The sequence below is a fragment of the Triticum urartu genome, chromosome 6 (assembly GCF_003073215.2).
Source record: "Triticum urartu cultivar G1812 chromosome 6, Tu2.1, whole genome shotgun sequence".
NCBI lineage: Eukaryota > Viridiplantae > Streptophyta > Magnoliopsida > Poales > Poaceae > Triticum > Triticum urartu.
In genome coordinates, this window is record NC_053027.1 from 128,767,999 (window position 1) to 128,787,820 (window position 19,822).

General features: G+C 39.7%; 1 long non-coding RNA gene across 18 annotated transcripts; it reads right to left on the reverse strand.

Moving 5' to 3' along the window:
* Positions 1-729: 729 nt before the first annotated feature.
* Positions 730-16,823, reverse strand: LOC125517180. 18 transcript variants are annotated; one of them, XR_007287454.1, is made up of 18 exons: positions 16,217-16,823; positions 15,393-15,496; positions 14,601-14,732; positions 14,372-14,520; positions 13,930-13,998; positions 13,005-13,061; positions 12,828-12,929; positions 12,171-12,280; positions 10,855-10,951; positions 9,664-9,774; positions 9,389-9,454; positions 9,086-9,218; positions 5,731-5,820; positions 5,087-5,157; positions 4,726-4,877; positions 4,043-4,167; positions 1,914-2,020; positions 730-1,031 (listed from the first exon to the last, which is right to left on the reverse strand). It is a non-coding gene; the product is annotated as an uncharacterized LOC125517180 (long non-coding RNA). The 18 variants fall into 18 exon arrangements; XR_007287448.1 differs by lacking the exon at positions 9,389-9,454 and having other exon boundaries at positions 9,664-10,466; XR_007287450.1 differs by lacking the exon at positions 9,389-9,454 and adding an exon at positions 10,413-10,466 and having other exon boundaries at positions 10,855-12,280.
* Positions 16,824-19,822: the final 2,999 nt, after the last annotated feature.

The window sequence follows — 19,822 nt, forward strand, 5'->3', positions numbered from 1 at the left end:
AGAATCGGTGCCACAACTGAACGATCAGTATGGCGAGTGTTCCAGAGATTTTTCTTCTAAGCCTTCACCTCAGCCCGATACCTTTCCTCCCTAATTAGTAGATGTAGCGTCCTTTTCTTTTTCAAGTTTTTAATCATGGTTTGATTTTTCCTTTTGAAGTGCTATGTATCTTATTCGAGGTGGTTGACGCTCCATGCATTCTCGTTGACGCCCAAAGCTGTGAAGGCTACCCGTAACTGTAAGCAAACGCAGATGGCTACACCGCCTCCCACACCATGTTCACAATCTCCGTCAATGTAGCATATAAGTTCCAGTAACGCATGTACTATTACAAGCATAAACTACTAGATAGGAAGTGCGGCTTGCCGCACCCGGCAGCGGGTGCTGCCGGGTAAAAGTCATATCCAATCCAGTAACGATAATACAGTGACCAAAGCATTGCAAATATACACAATAGCATGATATTGGACCGCCACAAGTTTAATCCCTAACTTAATACTGTGAGTAACCCTATTAGGACCTACTTGATAACCCTATGAATAACATGCCAAAGAACCTAAGTAAGCGTGCTATAACTTAATACTCCTTAACATGATGTATGAACCTGTCAGAATTATACAATTTAGCCAAAGGAATTATACAACATGAGTATGACCGTGTAAATACTCACTGGGGCAAGTAGAAATCAGAGTAATCACCGAAAATCACCAGTGTAATATAGCAAGATTATAACAGAAGCACAACATTGATATAAATATGTTCATTACATAGAAACTGGTCCAAGCAACAACAAAAGGTAGTGGAATCAGGTGTGCCAAAAGCAAGGCAACAACTTCAGGCCAAAAGCAAGCCAAGACGATCCATCAAAACAAAACAAAAACAATAATTGGGCCACAACATGGATCGAGCCACGTTCACAACGAGCGGAATCACAAGTAAAAATAAACGGCAAAAGTACGTGCCCGTGGGTAACTACCCTGAAGGGAGTCTGGTGGTGCGAGAGCGGCCTGTCCGTCATCGCGGCTGCTTGCCTGGTTTGGAGCAGAAGGAAATGAAAAACATTAGGTCAGATGGTACCAAAATGAATTATATAATGATAAAGTGAGATGCGGGCTTTCTACTGTGCTTAGTTGGGCCTCTGGTATTTTCCAGAACTGCTCATCATTTTACAATTCTTTTGCAGGGTCAAAGGAAAACACACATATGGACCGTCAAATATATTTGTAAAATGTTTTGTAGACCAAACTGCTCTGTATTTTGTAGGCATACCTTCCATGGTCATATAGCATAATGTATACACAGGATAATTGATACAAATGTCAATTGCCTGTGAAACTGGACCATCAAATCTACAGTCGGTTGACATTGTGACATATTTTGTATGCTACCATATTGACCAATCACGATCGTCTCTCTAGCCCAATTGACGAAGAAGAACCTATTCTGGCTAGCCATGGTTGGATCTGCTGCTATTCTATCAAAGCCAACTGGAAGTTGTGTTTTTCAGTTTTCCTTCCAAATGGAGCTATCTGATTTCCTCTAAGAATTTGTAGCTCAATTCCTATTTACTTTTTAACATTTGGCATGGGCTTACTCACATGACATAAGCAGCCATGAAAGCTCTCGTCAGCCAAAAAAATAGAAGCATAAAAATCAAACATGAGAAGACTGAACGCGGGTAAAGTGCAAGAGGCCAAGATACAACTACTTTAATAGTTGTTGTAACCTAAGACAAGATTTCTAAATGTATAAACAAAAAGATAGAGAGTTGCGACAGAAGAACTGGCAGGTAAGTAATTTGATGATGCCAAAATAACATTGATAAACATGTGACCCGCTATCAATCTCACATCGCTCATTAAAAATCAAGCAAACCAAGGACCGACATGCGGGGTAAAGACGTAAAGTCATACATGTCGTCCACCCTAACAGGAGAAATTGGCTCGTGTGTACCAGACAAACACGCCTCAGCTGCCGGCATCTACTCCTCATTGTTATTGATCTTCACAAAGTGAATAATCTGTGCATAGAAAGGTAAGCAGGGGTACATCGGTCAGGATTCACTTTCAGGACTTACAAATTTTTCGATCGCACAGAGACACTAATTAATCAAGCTAGTATTCCTAAAGCAGAAAGATAATTATTCATCCATTGAACAGTTAATGGAGAAAAGGGAGTAAAAATGTTCTGCACACTTCTACCACTTAAAAAGCACTTCTATGAAGAGCGAGTAAACTGGATTCTATATAAGGTATCATCATATCATCCTAGAAAATTAGCTTTGATGTCTTTTGATAAAGTAGATGTTTCCTCAAGAGAACCAGTAAGTTTTATGAATAACTCATCTACATGGCATACATGCTACTACTGAAAAATAAAAAAAGCTAATAGATCAAGTGTGAGGTGAACTGGTAGCTTTCTATGAGTCTATTCATTTGTTGAGTTCCTCTGCTGGATTGCATTCCATGTACCTACATTCTAATCCCCATATATTATTTAGTGTTCTTTGTAGCTGATCAACACTAATAGTGTATCTGGGACGGAATAAAGGTTGATGTAACATTAGGCACTCTCCAGATTCTCATTAACTATTCCACACCAAATTCGACATCCATCGCGGACAATATATATATTTTCAGTGAGGACCAACTAAATAGATAAACAAATAGTGTGCAAGTATTAGGTGCGCGACAACAGAACTAAATATTTCAGCCAGTGCCGGTGACGGCCAATTGAAAAGGAATTGTAAATATCAGGAAAGAGAAAGGGACTCATAGTTGTATATAATTTTCACAAGCAACATCCCCTATGCGGAACTTACCTAGGGACTCGTAGTTGTATATAATTTTCACAAGCAGCATCCCCTATCCGAAACTTACCTTCGGTGACAAAGCTATATAAACTATCTGATGGACAAAAAAGAAGCTCTTGACAACCTGCATATCAACTTTTCCTACTAAAATGTGACAAAGCTCAAGAGTTCCATTTTTTCAGTTTTATCCCGACTCTCCGATGATTATGTACACCAGCTCTTTCACCCGTTGTTACGTAATACATTTTAAGTTCAAAAGACACCAAGTATAAGGTTGTACACTAAGGAAACAAAGGTAAGAACATGCATAAGATATATCTAACCAGGCTAGAGTACATACTCAAATAGATCCTATTAGTAAGCAGAGGTGTATACTTCCATGTATCAGGCGGTTTTAGCATCAAGAAATCCGTGAAGAACAATGAATGTATATGTGCTGATAATTAACTTGTAAAATCATGTGCTACATCGCTATATGTTTTGACTTTTTTTGTGAACTCCAGTTTAAAATGGTATTTGATAATCCAACATTAGTAACAACTTGCTCCTAAAACATAACAGTGGCATGATCTTTAATATCACAGTCCAGTTCCACTGAAATACAAAAAAGTCCACCATATGACACAAGAAAGAATATGTCATTGTTTTGCATAAGTGAAACTCAGAAAGATGTTCAACAAAGCAATGTCCAATGTTATTACAACCAATGTACTCATATATTGGTTGGTATAACATCTTATATTATGGGACGGAGGAAGTAGGTTTCATAGGTTGACAGCATGTTTACATAAGATGACAGTTGGTACGACAGAATATGTTAGTGAGAATAGCCCTTGCCAAAATATGACATGAGTATGGAAGCGCGGTGCACAAAATGTATGTGACCCAGTCCAACAACAGATTGGCTTTAGTAGTTCATATGGTTACAGGAAAGAGGACTATGCGCACTTGGAGAGAACTGGTCTTCTCCATTGATTTAAAAAATGCAAGGTTGGACAAAACAGTAGAATTAAGACGTAACTTGCCTGCCCACAAAAAAGATGTAACTTGCCAATATAGTCAATTATGTACCTCGGAACGTGGATCTTCAAAGTTCAATAAGGCAATAGGTTTCTCATATTTGTGATTACATAGGCAGGTAAAAGGAAGTGAAGGTGCATTATCAGTGAGAGTGAAGGACCGTGTATATGTGAAGCGATTAACTTTATCGGCATGAAGTTGAGGTCTCACCTCTGTTTTAATTTCTTCTTGGGGGTGGGCTGTCCTAATGTGAATTGAGCACCTTCCAGCAATATGTAGCCTCTAGCACTTGCACACCATACGAAAGCTCCTGCCCAATATGTGGCCTCTAGCACCTGCCAGCAACATTGCATTAACTCGTTTAGATCAGAGAATCTATTATAACTCTTAATCTTTTGTAGGTAAATCGATGAACAAAAACTTGGCTTTAAGGCTTGGCAAGTCGGAATATGTAGCCTCTAGTATGTTTCCTCTAGTATTGCCCAATATGTAGCCTCTAGTATGTATCCGGAAATATATATTATCATGACAGAAAGCTTTTTGTTATGATTTAGGACTAATTCAAAAGAGCTGCAAGATTGTCAATGCTAGCATACCTAGATTTTCAGACCTTTTAACCTGTAACAAAATATAGATGTGAAGAGAAGGAAACTTCCAATCATCTCAATACTGCTCTTGTGGTGCTGAAACTAAGAGGGACATAGGGCAGCATACTAAGTTGCATCTAGTATGTTGTGACAGTAGCAACTGTTTTAACTTCTAGCAAAATCCGCAAAAGTGGGGCTCCAATATGTTGAGACAGGAATGTTCTTGCTGGGGTTGTGCTTCCTCTACTCTAGGCTCATGTTTGTATCAGGACAGAATGGCAACTAATAACACCGCTGAAGTGATACCTTGGCATATAGCAGCGTGGGCATGTGTAGTATTCCCTTCTGCTTGACTTTCTTCGAACTCTTGAACCATCAGCCAGTCGTAGACACTACATTGGTAACTCAAATCCTGAATTTGAGTCGCTCATTTGGATCTTCAATTTTTGTCCCTCTACCTTCAGCAGTACGTCAAAATTATAAATTTGTGAATTTGTCGCATATGCGCTGCAGAAAAGTATCTAATGAAAAATGGACATACCCAGAAAGGTAAAATGGAGGAAGAAACAATAGTCAAGAGAAGTACAATATGTGCATTTTCTGCTTGAAATTTCTCAGTCAGCAAACCAAAACTCGTGGAAGAAATCGAAACAGAGGATGTACCCACCTTGCGAGAGGAAGAATCAATCACACCAGATCCAGTCCCTTGCAAGCCGAAGACGAGGATGACGCGGCAACCTGAGACCAAAGGCCAACCTTAACCCTAATCAAAATGTATTTCACAAAACCAAGCAGAAAATCAAGAAACCAACTGATGGACAACCATTTCTCATTTTTGAGACTTCACAACAGTTGGCCACATCGTTAATTCATAAAACGGAAGAAATCTCCTTAACATTTTAGTTCATGACATAATAGAACTACCAGCAAGTTACTGACACTTGACTAATGACTGCACCTTAGAGATATATGATTCCACCATTATATTAACAAATAAAATTGAACTCCCTACATGTTATCTGGTTGAGCTAAGCCTAGAACATGGAATTGCAACTTTTGCGCACACAAATTGAGAAGAACATAAGATGATGTCTGGGTGATGGACATAAAACAAGTTTAAAAGCTAACAATGCTAAGGTACCAGATATATGAACTATGCTCTAACAAACGTTCTGAAAAACACCTAGTAAGTGTGAACGGTAAGCAAAGAACACTCCTATCAAAATAGTGTACCAAAATTTGCAATAAATCAAATGTGTTCAAGCAACCAGAGGACGATCTTAATTGTATAAACATGGTGTCAAGACTCACCAGGGGGAACATGTGGCGTCAATCGAGGTGAAGAAAGAAACATCACCAGTTCAGTTAGCATGAGCCGTAAGAGTAGAGCACTCATCTTGGCTGTTAGAGACGACAAATTAGAGAGGTTAACTATAAGTAGAGGAAACAATTATGTAGCATAAGAACCTGCTTTCTTTGATATTCCAAATCTGTTTTTTGTGGCAATACAATTATAAGGACGTAAATAAAAAATATTATACTATTGTCTGGTCAGTTTAAGATCTATGTTGAATAGGTTGAAGTTCTGTTCGTACTACAAATCTCCACTTTTTGGGAAGCAGCAAACTTGGAATCAACAATGAAGATTCAAACAGGAAGACAACTGCATATTTGACTTTCATAAAAGCACTTCCGTATTTTGACCATTTATATATATCAAGTATATACACCATCGACTCAATCTCAGTCTTCTTTAATATCTAACTGAAGCAAATAACACAAGCTTAAGCTTAAGCATCTACACACAGAAAATATATAAAAGTTTTGTTCCTGTCATTTATAGTTGAAATAGAGTTCTGCTCTAGAGAGTTTTGTATGGTGGCTCAGTAATAAAAGAATATGAAGAAGACAACAATATATTCTCTAAAGTTCTATAAATACAATTCTGCTCCATTTATAAATACATAGGGTTAGGTTTTATCTACTGGAAACCCCAATAAACCTCACAAATAGTTAGACAAGATTAAACGTTCAAAAATTCAGTTAACTGGAGATTCCAGTTTTCAGATTTCAGCATTTCTAGTTCTCAGATATCAAATAGTGTTAATGAACGACCTGCAATTCCACGATGATGGGTGGAGCAGAGAGAGAGAGAGAGAGAGAGAGGAGATTGACTGTAGCAGAACTGCAGCCGAGCCCCTCCTGCCAATGGAGGACGATGAACGACCGGGGAACACCTACAACGGTCGCAGAAGGAGTGACAGGGGAGCGCCGCATCGAGCACCTGCGGCTGGCGCCCCTCGGCCGCGCAAGGCGCAACTGGCGGCAACGGCGTGCACTGCCCAGTAATACAATATTGGAGCACTGCCCGGCGGCTTCATTATGAGAAACAAAAGGAATATGATAATCCAGAAAAGCAAAATTTGTACTCAGAAGTAGCTGCCAGTTACTACCATCTCCTGATTTTTTTCTGCACACCCTAGAAAAGAAAATGAATCTGCACTACTAAGACCTACGGCTAGACAGTTAACTACCTTATCTAACAGTTCCATTACAGAATACAGCAGCAGCAGCAAGAAGAAAGAATCAAGGTTCAGGTCACACCACTACCAAATGTGATCCTATGGAACAAAGAGTAAATTATCTACACAACGAAGCCTGTAAATACAAATAAACGAGCATTTTAGGCTTTTATTTATCACATTTTCAGGCTGGTGGGGCAACATAATTCTAGCTCATATCAAAAGCTAACATTGTATCCATATCAAGATGGCATATGACAGAACAGAACATTGTGTAATCTGTATCTTCAAGCCACTCAAACTCAAAGCATCTAATAACCAAGAAGCGGCAGAATGAGATACAAAAAGATCAAGTAGTATACAGAAAAGGGAGTGCAGCAACAACGGAAAGAAACGCTAAAAGGGAACATAGAGCAGAAAACCAACCCAAAATGCAAGCAAGAATTTTTAAAAAGGAACATAGAGCAGCATGAGCATGAGGCATAGAAAAATGGGGTCACCTTAAGATCAAGAATCAATGGCCCTCTCAGAGTTCAAATCACAAGGAAAGAATGACTATTATTGATTATAGTTTTTTTTAATTAGGCAAAGCACTACAACACTGGATCCTAAGCTACAGTTGAGGCATACAAAACTATAAGTGTCTGTTCTTTTCATATATAAACAACCTTTAGTATCTCAACCAGAACCAAAGCAAAACAAAAAACATGGTTAAGTAACCAACAAAAGAAGAATGAACCTTTTGGAATTTTAAAGTAGCAAGACATGAAAAGTTCTTTTTTTCCTTCAATATTACACACATTAGGGGAGGTAGCTGCAGTTTTATTGCATAGTGGGCTCAGATTTGCCTTTCCTCGATCATATAACCTACCCCCATCATCTCTTATTACCAGATCGATCTGTTTATACAGTAGAGCTGCCCTGGTTATCACTCAACAAGAATGACCATCCAAGGACAACAACAAGTATCACATGATCAAAAAGGATTCTAGAGACAAGAGGGAGGATCCAACTTGATACCCACTGGTGCCTCGATTGCTCAAAGGCACACTAATTCCAGCCAAGGTAATCATCACCGCCGTAGCACGAACACCACTTGAGCATAAATAAGCAACAACTTTAAATACAAATAAAAAATGGTTCAGGATTCATTGCATAGCCGGCACGGACACCATTGCCGGCGCCGCTGATATGCCGCCCTCCTCCGTGGCCGCTGCCGCCATCGCCATGGGAACCACCTGCGTGGGAGGGAGGGAGGGAGCTGCAAGAGCGAGTGAGAGAGGAGGCGGCAGCTAGGTTTTCATCGCAGGAAGCCGCGATCATTTTATACCCCCCCCAAGCAAAATGACCCAGATGCCCTGGTGGGGGCATGATATTTACATTCTGTTGCCATTGGAATTTTATCCGACGACCGAAGTTGATCGGTAAATATCCAACGACCCACAGCGATTTACATCGAGATCCGACGGCCTGTATCGCGAGGAGATTTCGATCCGACGGTCCAGAATCCAAACGCACGGGAGAGCTCCATTTCGGTTCAGACTCTAACAAAGGGAAACGCATGGGAGAGCTCCATTTCAGTTCAGAGTCTAACAAGGGGATGCATAGCGGGCTCAGATTCACCTTTCCTCGATCATATAACCTACCCCCGTCATCTCTTATCACCAGATCAATCTGTTCATACAGTGGAGCTGCCCTGGTTATCACTCAACAAGAATGACCATCCAAGGACAACAACAAGTATCACAGGATCAAAAAGGATTCTAGAGACAAGAGGGAGGATCCAACCTGATACGCACAGGTGCCACGATTGCTCAAAGGCACACTTATTTCAGCCACGATTAATCATCATCGCCCTAGCACGAATGCCACTGATCAATCTAGCAAATCCAGGAGCATAGCTATAGGACCAGGGCATCCACATGTAAACCAGAGCATCACATTAGCTCCTATGATAGCAACTAAACATGAACAACAGCCTGCAAACCCTAAAATGGCATGGATCCACAAGTACAGAGCTCAAGTAGGAACCGATGCATGAGTAGGGCATAGAGCATCAACCAGACAAGCACCACATCAATATAGCCATGGCAATGTCCCATACAGTAGCCGAAGCAGAGGAGCGGGAGGAAGATGGACCTCACCGAGGGAGGCTGTAGCCGAGGCAGTACTCAGTGCGCGCCGGGGTTGCGCCTGAACGCCGTCCAACCAACGAGGAACCGTGTCGGAGTTGCGCCTTGCACCGTCCCGCCGACGAGCACGAACGCATCAAACAACCTGTGTAAGGAAGGCATCATTGTTTATCAGAAACAATTAGTTAGGAATTACTATTTAACAGAAATGCATTTTTTAGCACAAAGATATGCACAGGAAAAATACAGAGCTCAAGTAGTAAATAAAATGTCATGCAAAAGATATAAAGGTCCAATGTCCAATAACAACTCAACCTTATTTTTTCAGAATCCTTTGATACACACTATAAGTTGCCGACCAAAATCTTTGAGCATGCACATCTGGCATAAAAATTTGATATGAGAACTCATAGCATTTTTTGTCGGTTTAAAACCTTGGATCTACAATCAGAAGTATCATATTACTATTACTCTTATATACATGTTGGCATACACAATATATCTCTACTCTGCCATAGTGTATAGAAAAATAACAGGACTATTAACTCTACATGAGAAATGAACTCATGGGTACAGGGGATCAATCTTACCTTGAATGTCTTGCACCAAGGCATCCAGCTACCAAGGCAAGATCTCAAACACAGAACATCTATCTTAGAACACCAGTGTTTCCCTTCATAGTCCACCCTTCCTACAATATTCTGGTAACAACAGAAATCTCCCGTTAGTTTATATAGCATGCAATTTGCGCTCAAACTGAAATAAGAACAACATTTTGTCAGTTTTGTCAGTAACATTTGGTTAATTGGGCACCAACAAAATCTCCTATATGATTTGGCGATTAAAGAATAGTAACAAATGATATAAAATAAACAGTGACATCAACTCTAACTACACAATATCTAGGGAAACAACATGAATCTCCAATTGGTTCACAAAGTATGCAACTTTTCTCTCAACTGAAATGAGAATAACATTTTGTCAGTGATATTTAGATAATGGAGCACCAACAAATCTCCTATTTCATTTAGAAGAATAAGAATAAATAAAGGATATAAAATAACCAGTGGCACATTTAACTCTAACTACAACTTGGCAAAGAAATTACATTAGTTGATTAATGATTATCTGTAGCTAAATCCTGCAACGATATTGGCAAATAAAGGTGCGTCTTGGCAAATAAAGAATAAGAATATGCGTCTTGGCGCGAGGGTGCCGGACCCAACGATATTGTAAGCCGTGGAAGATCAAACGACATGATGCATTAGTATGAAGGCAAGTTTAACACATGTAACAGAGCAACCGATTATAGTGTTCAAGAGTAAGAAGAAACATTTACTCTGTCCAGAAGAATAACATCATTGAGTTCAACAGGCTCATGAGATTATAAAAGCTGGAAGCAAGGTAGCATCCAATTTAGCACATGAGATTATGAAATGTTAATCTCCAAATTCCAGAACCATTCGTCATCAACATAATAGAACTAAAATAGGAAAACTTTACATATAGACAATTTTATTATATATAAGAGATATACAGAGTAAGTAGTCCCATATCAGAACATTCAATAGCGTGACAAAATAAAAGGAGATGCATGTACATATCAGAATTGAGATTCTCCAAATCCCAAATCTTGGTCATGATATATATTCTTTATCAGAATTTGAAGTACCACAATGGCCTAATAATCACTGTCAATGTAAGGTACTGCATGCTTTTCTTTCGCTTCATATGAACAGAATTTCTCTATTAAATAATCATAGTTGATATCAATGTCCAACCTTGAAAACCACTGCATTAGTAACTCGATGCATTCGTTTTGTCTTCACTTTGTCATAGTGGACACATTTATTGCCCCATTCTGATTTTAAAGCTCTGCTGCACAAGTTAATATTATGACAATATAAGTGCCAAAGATAATGAAAATGTTTGCTTCTATAAGCTTATAAACATAGGAGTGACATGTGGTGTCCTATCTTGAGTGTATTCTATCAGTAGGCTTGTAAAGATAAGATGACTTGCATGAGAACATCAATGCCAAAATCGTCTGCAGCTCACAAAAATGACAGGTCATAGAAAAAGTAAAGTGTCCTGGTGCAAAGCTATATACATTCATGCATTTTTTTTCTTATAATTATAGGCAGATTATTAACAAAAGTTCATAGAAAGGTGTAGCGGGCAATAGGTAACTTCCCGTGCAGAGTATATGTCCAGGAAAGAAGAGAAAAGGAGGTACAGCACCACAATACATAATACTAAAGAGCACTACAATATCACAATAATTTGAAGGAGCAATTGTATGCCTAATCATGATCTAAATAGATGTGACTTTGGTACAGTATTTCTTTGATCATTTTTCATCTGAATAATCACGATCTTAAAATTATGACGGTCCAATTTGATTATAATCAAATAAATCAACCAGCTACGCAAGCATGATAGTTATTAACATAGAGACACATCACGCCAGTTCTAAATTTCATGACAGGTGCTTACTGTATTTTCAAAGATTGACTGCATCTTAGTAGAATCAAGAAATACATGTATACACGAGCAGCTAGTGCTCCCAGGGAACTTAATTAAGCTTATGCAGCGCCATGAATATCTAAATATACATTATACTGAATATATACGATGGATTTACTTTGGTTTTTCACCTGTCGTGGTCAAAAGTTCTAAACCTGACTTATATTCTACAAAAATATTTACCTGGCATGATCCATTGTGTTGTTGCAAATATAAATATATATTTTTAATCAATCATTTGTACATCTCTAACCTCTACGATCTAGCCATGATTACTATGTAATTACAAAGTTCTTAACTTTCTCTTCATTTATAATTAGAACATGACACACTACTTTATAATGCTCTAGTTATCTATGTATAGAAAGCTTATATGCGTGTAGTAAATTTATAATTGTCCACCTCAATCAGTGTTATACAGAAGCATATATGATCCAAGCAGGATAAAGCATCAACAAAAAGAGATGGAATTACCTACGTGATTATGCATAGCAATCAAGGTGCATATTTGTATGTAACTAAAAAATGGGCAATCTTGAATAGACTTGAGGGATTAGAAACCAAACTCAACTCATTCTTGCAAGGAAGTAATTAACAAATTTACTGGGCAGATCCACTTGTGGCATCACTCTTGCTAGCTAATAACCATGATAGATAATACAGGACGATCCTTCCCAATTGCTGCAACAAACCAAGAGGAAAATAGCTCAATTAGCCAATTCGCTCACCAAAAAGAAGAAACAAGAAATAAAAATCCAAGAACTTGAATTTACATTGCAGTGGGTGAATGGATAAAAAAACACAAACATGTAGCCGCACAATACGCCTCTAAAGTACAGAAGGCGGCTCAATGGTGACCTTAATGAACCATTACAAATGCAGGCCCCATAAAAACAGAACCATCTTCTGATAATTAAATGTGTGCCTTGGCGTGCCCGTCAGGCCAGTGGATTGTTGGGACAATAAAAATGCACGTATGAAGAAACAAAAAATACTGAAGATGACAAAACAGGGAAAGAAACAAAAAATACTGAAGATACCTTAATGAACCATTACAGATGCAGGCCCCATAACAAACCACAAGTTTTAGTTAAATTATGTGCTTGATGAAGTGCATAGAAAGAAATTATACAATCGTTCTTCTATCAAGTGGGGAGAAAAGCACCACGATGTACAAACACCAACCTAGGGAAAAAGAGGAGTAAGGAGGAGGAGAAGAGTGGTCGACCTGAAGATCCGTTCACGAAGCCGCGACATGGAGATGATGTTCAGGCACAGATCGAGCAAGCGATCGACCGGAAGAACGTGAAACAAGAGGCAACAAACAAATCTGCAGCAAATCAAAGGTAAAATCAAATATATGCGGTAGACGGCGGCCTAGAAAGGGAGCAGAATGGATGCATACCTATATATCGGCGAAAACAGCATCAGATCCGACGTAGCAGCTAAACTAACGATAGACCTGCAAACAAACCAGATCCAAATCAAGGAAGAACAGACAAACATACAAGAAGAAAGAACAGGCGACAAGGCAAATCAGCTTAACCTACTGAGAGAATGAAACTATATAAATCCTAGAGGAGCCTATCTCCTAAAGTTTCATGTAAAGGCAACGTGCAAAAATATCAAGGCACGTATGACGTGTTTATCCATAAGTCATAACAACCTCATGCGCACTTCTTTAAACCATCGAAATTTAATTCAAAACCAACACTCAATTCCATATTGTGCTAATACTAATCATGAACTTATGCATTTCACTTCAGTAGAAGAGCTTTATTATACCGTAGCAACTGTAAATGCCGGAAATAATAGGATATCTAAATGTAAAAATGTGGTTACACCAAAAGTAACTCACAATCCTGCACATTTAACATGGCAAAGAAGAAGAATCTCATTGCCTGCACCAACAGTCTTGATACTAACAGTTTGGATTTCGTTATGTTTTGCCCATAGGATTTTTTCACTGTTGTCCATGCTAGCAACTGGAACTTCACGGCCAATTTTTATCATAATTTTCCCTAAATCATATCCAATCACAATCCTATAAAAATTAAAATATCATATATCACTACCTTAACTTGAAAGGAAAGAACAATAAATAAAAGCATGAACTATGCATTTTTAGTGAAGATTTTTTTTGGGAGAAACAGTTTAGCAGATACACAATGTTGTCACAATATAGGAAATTGTGTCGCAGAAAAAGAAAATGGATTGTTAGTGCGTGTGGAGCTTCAGTAGCAGATGAGAAGACATATTCGTGTATTGGCCCTTCACATTGACCATATTACCATAGAACTAAAATAGAGGAAGAGCAAAATATTCATTACCTTCTTGACCCCTACATGTATCCTAAAGCCCAAACTCGCTCAAGACCATAATGAAGAGTGTTCTCAAGCCTGTAAGTGCATCAAGCAAAGTGTTATTCACTTGTTCTACAAGAAAAGAAATAATTAAATGCTTGGGAGAAATGGAAGAATTAAGAATAGACCACATTCTTGCTCATGATTCATGAACAAGGCACTATCTACACTGCCAATTTAAAGAAATAAACTGGCATGAGTTGGGAACTGTATTTGCGTGTAACTGTATTTGCGTGTAGAAGATATTACTATTATTGCAAACAAAAAACATGTAGAAGAAAAAAAACTTCGGCCAGTAACTGTATTTGCGTGTAACTAAATAGATTTTAGTAAAACAAAGCTGGTTTTCGGAGAGCGCACTGTTAGTATCATCCCCAAGCAATATCATAGTATGAGAGAGAGAGAGTACCTGTAGGTTGTAGAGTGCCACAAGCGAACTGTGCCATCCTCTGAGCCAGTAATTATAATAGGTAGTTCTAGATGGAAACAGACAGCAGACACATTGTGTGCATGTCCTTCAAGTGTTTGAACACATCTCTTGGTTTGGTAATCTCAAACCTGATCCAACAAATTGAGTAATAAGTCAGATCAATCCCAATATACCCTCACAATAGCACAATTCATTGCAGATGACACACCTTTGCAGTCTGATCATCAGATCCAGTAATAAAAAATGGTCGATCACCACCGGTGAAGTAATCAACACGGTTCACGCCTTTTGAGTGGCCATCTAATGTGAAGTTAGGATCAGGAGAACCAATACTCCATATCTGAAGTTCACGTTCAATATTAGGATATTAGGCAGGGTACAGACCAAGATACAAAACATGACTCAGTTTAACCAGCATCTTTTTGAGGAACAATTACCAATGCATACGTACAAAATAATTTCTTTTCCTAAACCAGTCCATATTCATCTCCTTGTGAAACCAATTGATCATGTTCTTTATAGCATTCAACATGACGTGTAGGTACTATCATGATACGATACTTTGATTGCAGAAGGAAAATCAAAAATCCCTTTTCACCTTAGAATAAAGAACCTTCAGAATGATAAAAAGGTCATAACTAAAAAAATATGTCTAATTTAATATATATTCAAGCATGGTCATTGGTTCAATAGTTGTGTTGTATGCATACTCATCCCATCACGCAGTTTATCTTGAGGGAATAAAGTGCAGAAAGGATGATCTTTCCCCCAAAAAAAAGGTTAAAGCCAAAAACCTTGCATAAGTAGCAAAATCAAGAGCTACAAAAGAATCACTATCTCCTGTAGCCATACTCATCAATACTTTTTAGCAAAGAAATTTATTCTCTATAGGAATATCTAGTCCGTGTGAGCAAAGAATCTAGCCAGACTCATCAATACTCTATTAGCAAAGTAATCTATTTTCTATAGGAATATGTAATCCATGTGAGCAAGGACTCACGTGTTGGTAAATTCAGAAATAGTATACTGCTCTCCAGAGGCGTTTGGTAGCGGCCTAGATCATAAACAATTCATATAAACCATCTCTGAACTGCAATGGGTCACCTGAAAAGTACCAAAAATAACAAACAATTGGATTTTAGAAAACTTCTAACAAGTTCAAAAGATTAGAGAACCACAATGAAAATGTTATCGATCAGTTTTATTGTGCAATGATCTCTGAACCCAACTAAGGAAAAAATGAAAGGAACATGAGAGGGGCGTAGCGTACCCTGGTTGAGTGTTCGTGTTTCAAAAGGAGAGATGCCTTGTTGAATATAGTTTGATTTGCAAAAACCTAACTGAAAAATGTACAACTCTGTGTCTAGCAATGTATTACAACCAACATGAGCAGTCAATTACATAGTTTCTTAGAAGGCAGGAATGAGTACCCTGTTCTTCTAGTATATAGTTTAAAAAACTGTATGACCAAAGCAATGAAAACCTCAACTTCTGTATTCCTGCTACATTGCTTTCTATTCTCAGCAGCTTAACAACACTAATAGTGGAGCTGGAACGTAAGAAAAATTGAGATGACATTAAGCACTCTGTATTCGTGGCTCAACAACAGAAATCCCAAATCAACCAAACCCCGCACACATCGCGGTCACGTTTCCAGCCAAATCAGCGTCGGATCATTTCGCTCGTACTGACAGTCGCTTAGCTAAAGCTACACCGCACAAAACCAATCACCACGAGCTGAAACGATGGCACCCGCAGGTCACAGCGAACCATGACTCGCGGTCGAGTGAGGAGGAGCAGGTTAGGGGGAGGGGGGCTGCTCACCGGAACGTAGTAGTCAGCGAGGTGGGGCACGTCGTCAAGGATGTGTCCGAAGTCGCCCTCGGAGATCTTGACATGTGGGGCATCGGTGAGATCGACGTGGGAGGCGTTGCGGAGGGCGCGGAGGTTGGGGTAGGTGTTGCGGGAGATCTGCACACACATGGCGGAGAAGGGCAGCTCCGCCTTGGCCTGCTGCTGCTGCTCCCCGCCGCCGCCGTCGTGCTCCTCGTCCTCCCTCCGCTACTGCTCGTCGTCATTGCTGGGGGGCTCTGTTGCAATCCCATGGGGAGGAGGTCGGAGACGCAGAGGAGGGCGGCGGCTCGGGTCGGAGAGAGGGAGAGGAGAGCAGTGACGGCGTCGCGAGAGCGGCGGCGCTGTAGGGCGCGATGGGTAGCGGCGGCTAGGGTTTCGAGGGAGGGGGCGGGGAGGAGAGGAGAGCGAGCGAGCGGGAGGGGGAGGGGAACGATCCGGTGCTCGCTGTCCACGGACTCACCTCAGCGCTATTGGGCATTTCTCCCACCAGGTGAAATGACGAAAATGCCCTCGTGGGGGCGCTGGAATTACGCGCGGTGGCACGACCGGGGCGCACTGAATTTTATCTAACGGCTCACAACGATCTGGTAAATATCTGACGGCCCACGACGACCGAGCCCGAGATCCAACGGCCAGAACGCAATCAAGAAAACGATCGGACGACCGAGAAGCTCAAATCGCTGAGGAGCCTCCGGCATCCATCCGGTTCATATCTCTTGATGAGGACTAGAGAGATAAAAATGGGAACCTTGTTCTGCATATTTTAGAGTGGTGAAGCTCACACGCTACATAATTAGTTGGAGAACTACCTTCACCATGGGTGGATTCCAATATCAGTTGCAACTTTCTCATACCCCCACAAAATACGAGTAGGGCGTTTTGGTGACCGAGCTCATGGAGCCCTTTATTTTTGAAAAAAATCAAAATTCAAACTTTTTGACTTCAAAAAATTCTAAAAATAAACGTGCAACTATACAAGGATGAAATGTATGTGTGTGTAAAAATTCAAGATGAAATACTTCGAAATGCAACCTATATAAAAAAGACAAATTTCTGGACTTTGAGGATGAATAGTAACATGTGTTAAAAAGCCTCAGATTTGTCTTTTTTGCACAACCTTCATTTCAACGTATTTCGTTCTAAAAATTTACACACATTTGTGTTATGCCTCCATGTATATCTGTATTTTTTTCAGATTTTTTTGAATTGTAAAAATATGAATTTTCATGAATTTTGTGTTTTTCAAAAACCGAGCTCCATGGAGGCCGAGCTCCAAAAGGCATTTTCGCACAAAATACCCCCTCTGTCTCAAAATAAATGTATCAACTTTGTACTAACTTTAGTACAAAGTTGTACTAAGCTTAAGACACTTATTTTAGAAACTGAGGAAGTAGGATTCTGGATTGCTCTTCACTTCATTTGACTTATCTTGTTAATTCTAAAATCGCATCAACCTTTTTTCCGGAAAGGGGAATGACCCCGGTCTCTGCATCAGAACGATGCATACGGTCATCTTTATTACTAAGCAAAACAGTTCGACAGAGGTCTTAAAATCTCCAAAAAGACAAAAAGATGCTCACAAAGAGCTAAAAATAAAAAAGGAAGCCACAACCGGCTGGCAAAAGAAAGATAGGAAACTAATTGCCTATCCTATTACATGACCGCCATCCAAACCGGTTGAAAATAGCTCGTGCTACCATCTCCCATCAGATAGATCCAGTAACCAAACGCTCTCTGGCCTTCGTTGGAGTGAGTAGCGACCACATACGAATCAACACAGTGGCTCGGAAGATAACCTGCAAAAAATGAGTATTTGTTGTTCTGTTAAAGACCAAATCATTTTTGCAATTCCAGATAGCCCATAATAAAGCACATACAACGAATGTGTCTCGCTGTTCGGGGCACTATCCCATCAAGCCACGTCCCAAATAACGTGTTAATATTATTCGGAGGAATAAATATTAAAGGCTATGTGAATCGTCCGCCATAATTTTTTGCCAATGGGAAGTCAAGAAAAAGGTGTTTGATGTTGGTCCTTTGTAATACAAAGCGGGGGAAACCCTTTTTGGATGGATTCACCCCGATCACAAAAACTATATCTAGTAGACCCAACCCAGTTGCATTTTACCAAGTTATCCTTAGTTAAAATGACTTGTTTGTGCACAAACCACATAAACACTTTAACTCTCAAAGGTACTCTGACATGCCAAACATGTTTCGAAGTAGGAATAGAGCCAAAATTAATAACATCCAGATACATGGATTTAACCGTAAACTCTCCATTCCTAATTATCTTCCAACACAACTGATCGGGTCATTGAGAAAGCTGCACATCCACCAGTCTTCTCATAAGATGGAGCCAAGCTTCCCAAAGCTTTCCTGCTAGCACTCTCCTGAAATGAATATTGAGAGGCGTGGACTGAAACACCGTCCCAACGGACGTGTCTCTCCATTGAACAATGCTATAAGGAGAAGGATATTGAAGCGCGAGGGGTGAGTCCCCTAGACAAGTATCCTCCCAGAATCTCATAGAAGTACCATTACCGATCACAAACTTTGTCCGATTGAAAAAAACTGATTTAACTCTCATCAGTCCTTTCCAGAAAGGCGAATCCATCGGCCTCACTCTCACCTGGGATAAAGTTTTGGAATGAAGGTATTTATTACGCAGAATCTGTGCCCATGTAGCCTCCGTCTCACCAGATAACTTAAACAGCCATTTGCTGAGAAGACATATGTTCTTCACCTCAAGATTTTCGATACCTAGACCCCCTTGGTCTTTCGGTCGACAAATAATATCCCATTTAGCGAGTCTATACTTTCTCTTCAAATGATCACTCTGCTAGAAGAAACGGGATCAATAGAAATCTAGTCTTTTCTGAACTCCAACTGGTACCTCAAAAAAAGACAAGAGAAACATAGGCATGCTCGTGAGAACCGAATTAATGAGAATTAAACGGCCTCCATATGACACTAGTTTGCCCTTCCAGCAACTAAGTTTCTTTTCAAATCGATCCTCAATGCACTTCCATTCTTTGTTTGTTAGCTTACGATGGTGAATTGGTATTCCCAAATAAGTGAAAGGTAAATCCCCCAATTCACACCCGAACAATTGCTTATATGCCTCTTGTTCCTCATTGGCTCTTTCAAAACAGAACAATTCGCTCTTGTGGAAATTAATCTTTAGTCCGGTCAATTGTTCTAATAAGCATAAGACAAGCTTCATGTTTCTCGCTTTTGCCAAGTCATGTTCCATGAAGATGATAGTATCATCGGCGTACTGTAGGACAGACACACCTCCATCCACTAGATGAGGAACCAGACTTCCCACTTGACCAGCATCCTTAGCCCTTCCTATTAGAATCGTCAACATGTCAACCACAATGTTGAACAGAATAGGTGACATCGGATCTCCTTGTCTCATGCCTTTATGTGTTTGGAAATAATGACCTATGTCGTCATTTACTTTGGTTCCAACACTTCCTTTTTGCGTGAAAGATTCGACCTGTTGTCTCCAGGCCGGATCAAATCATTTCATACGCAAAGCTTGTTGAAGAAAAGGCCATTTAATTTTGT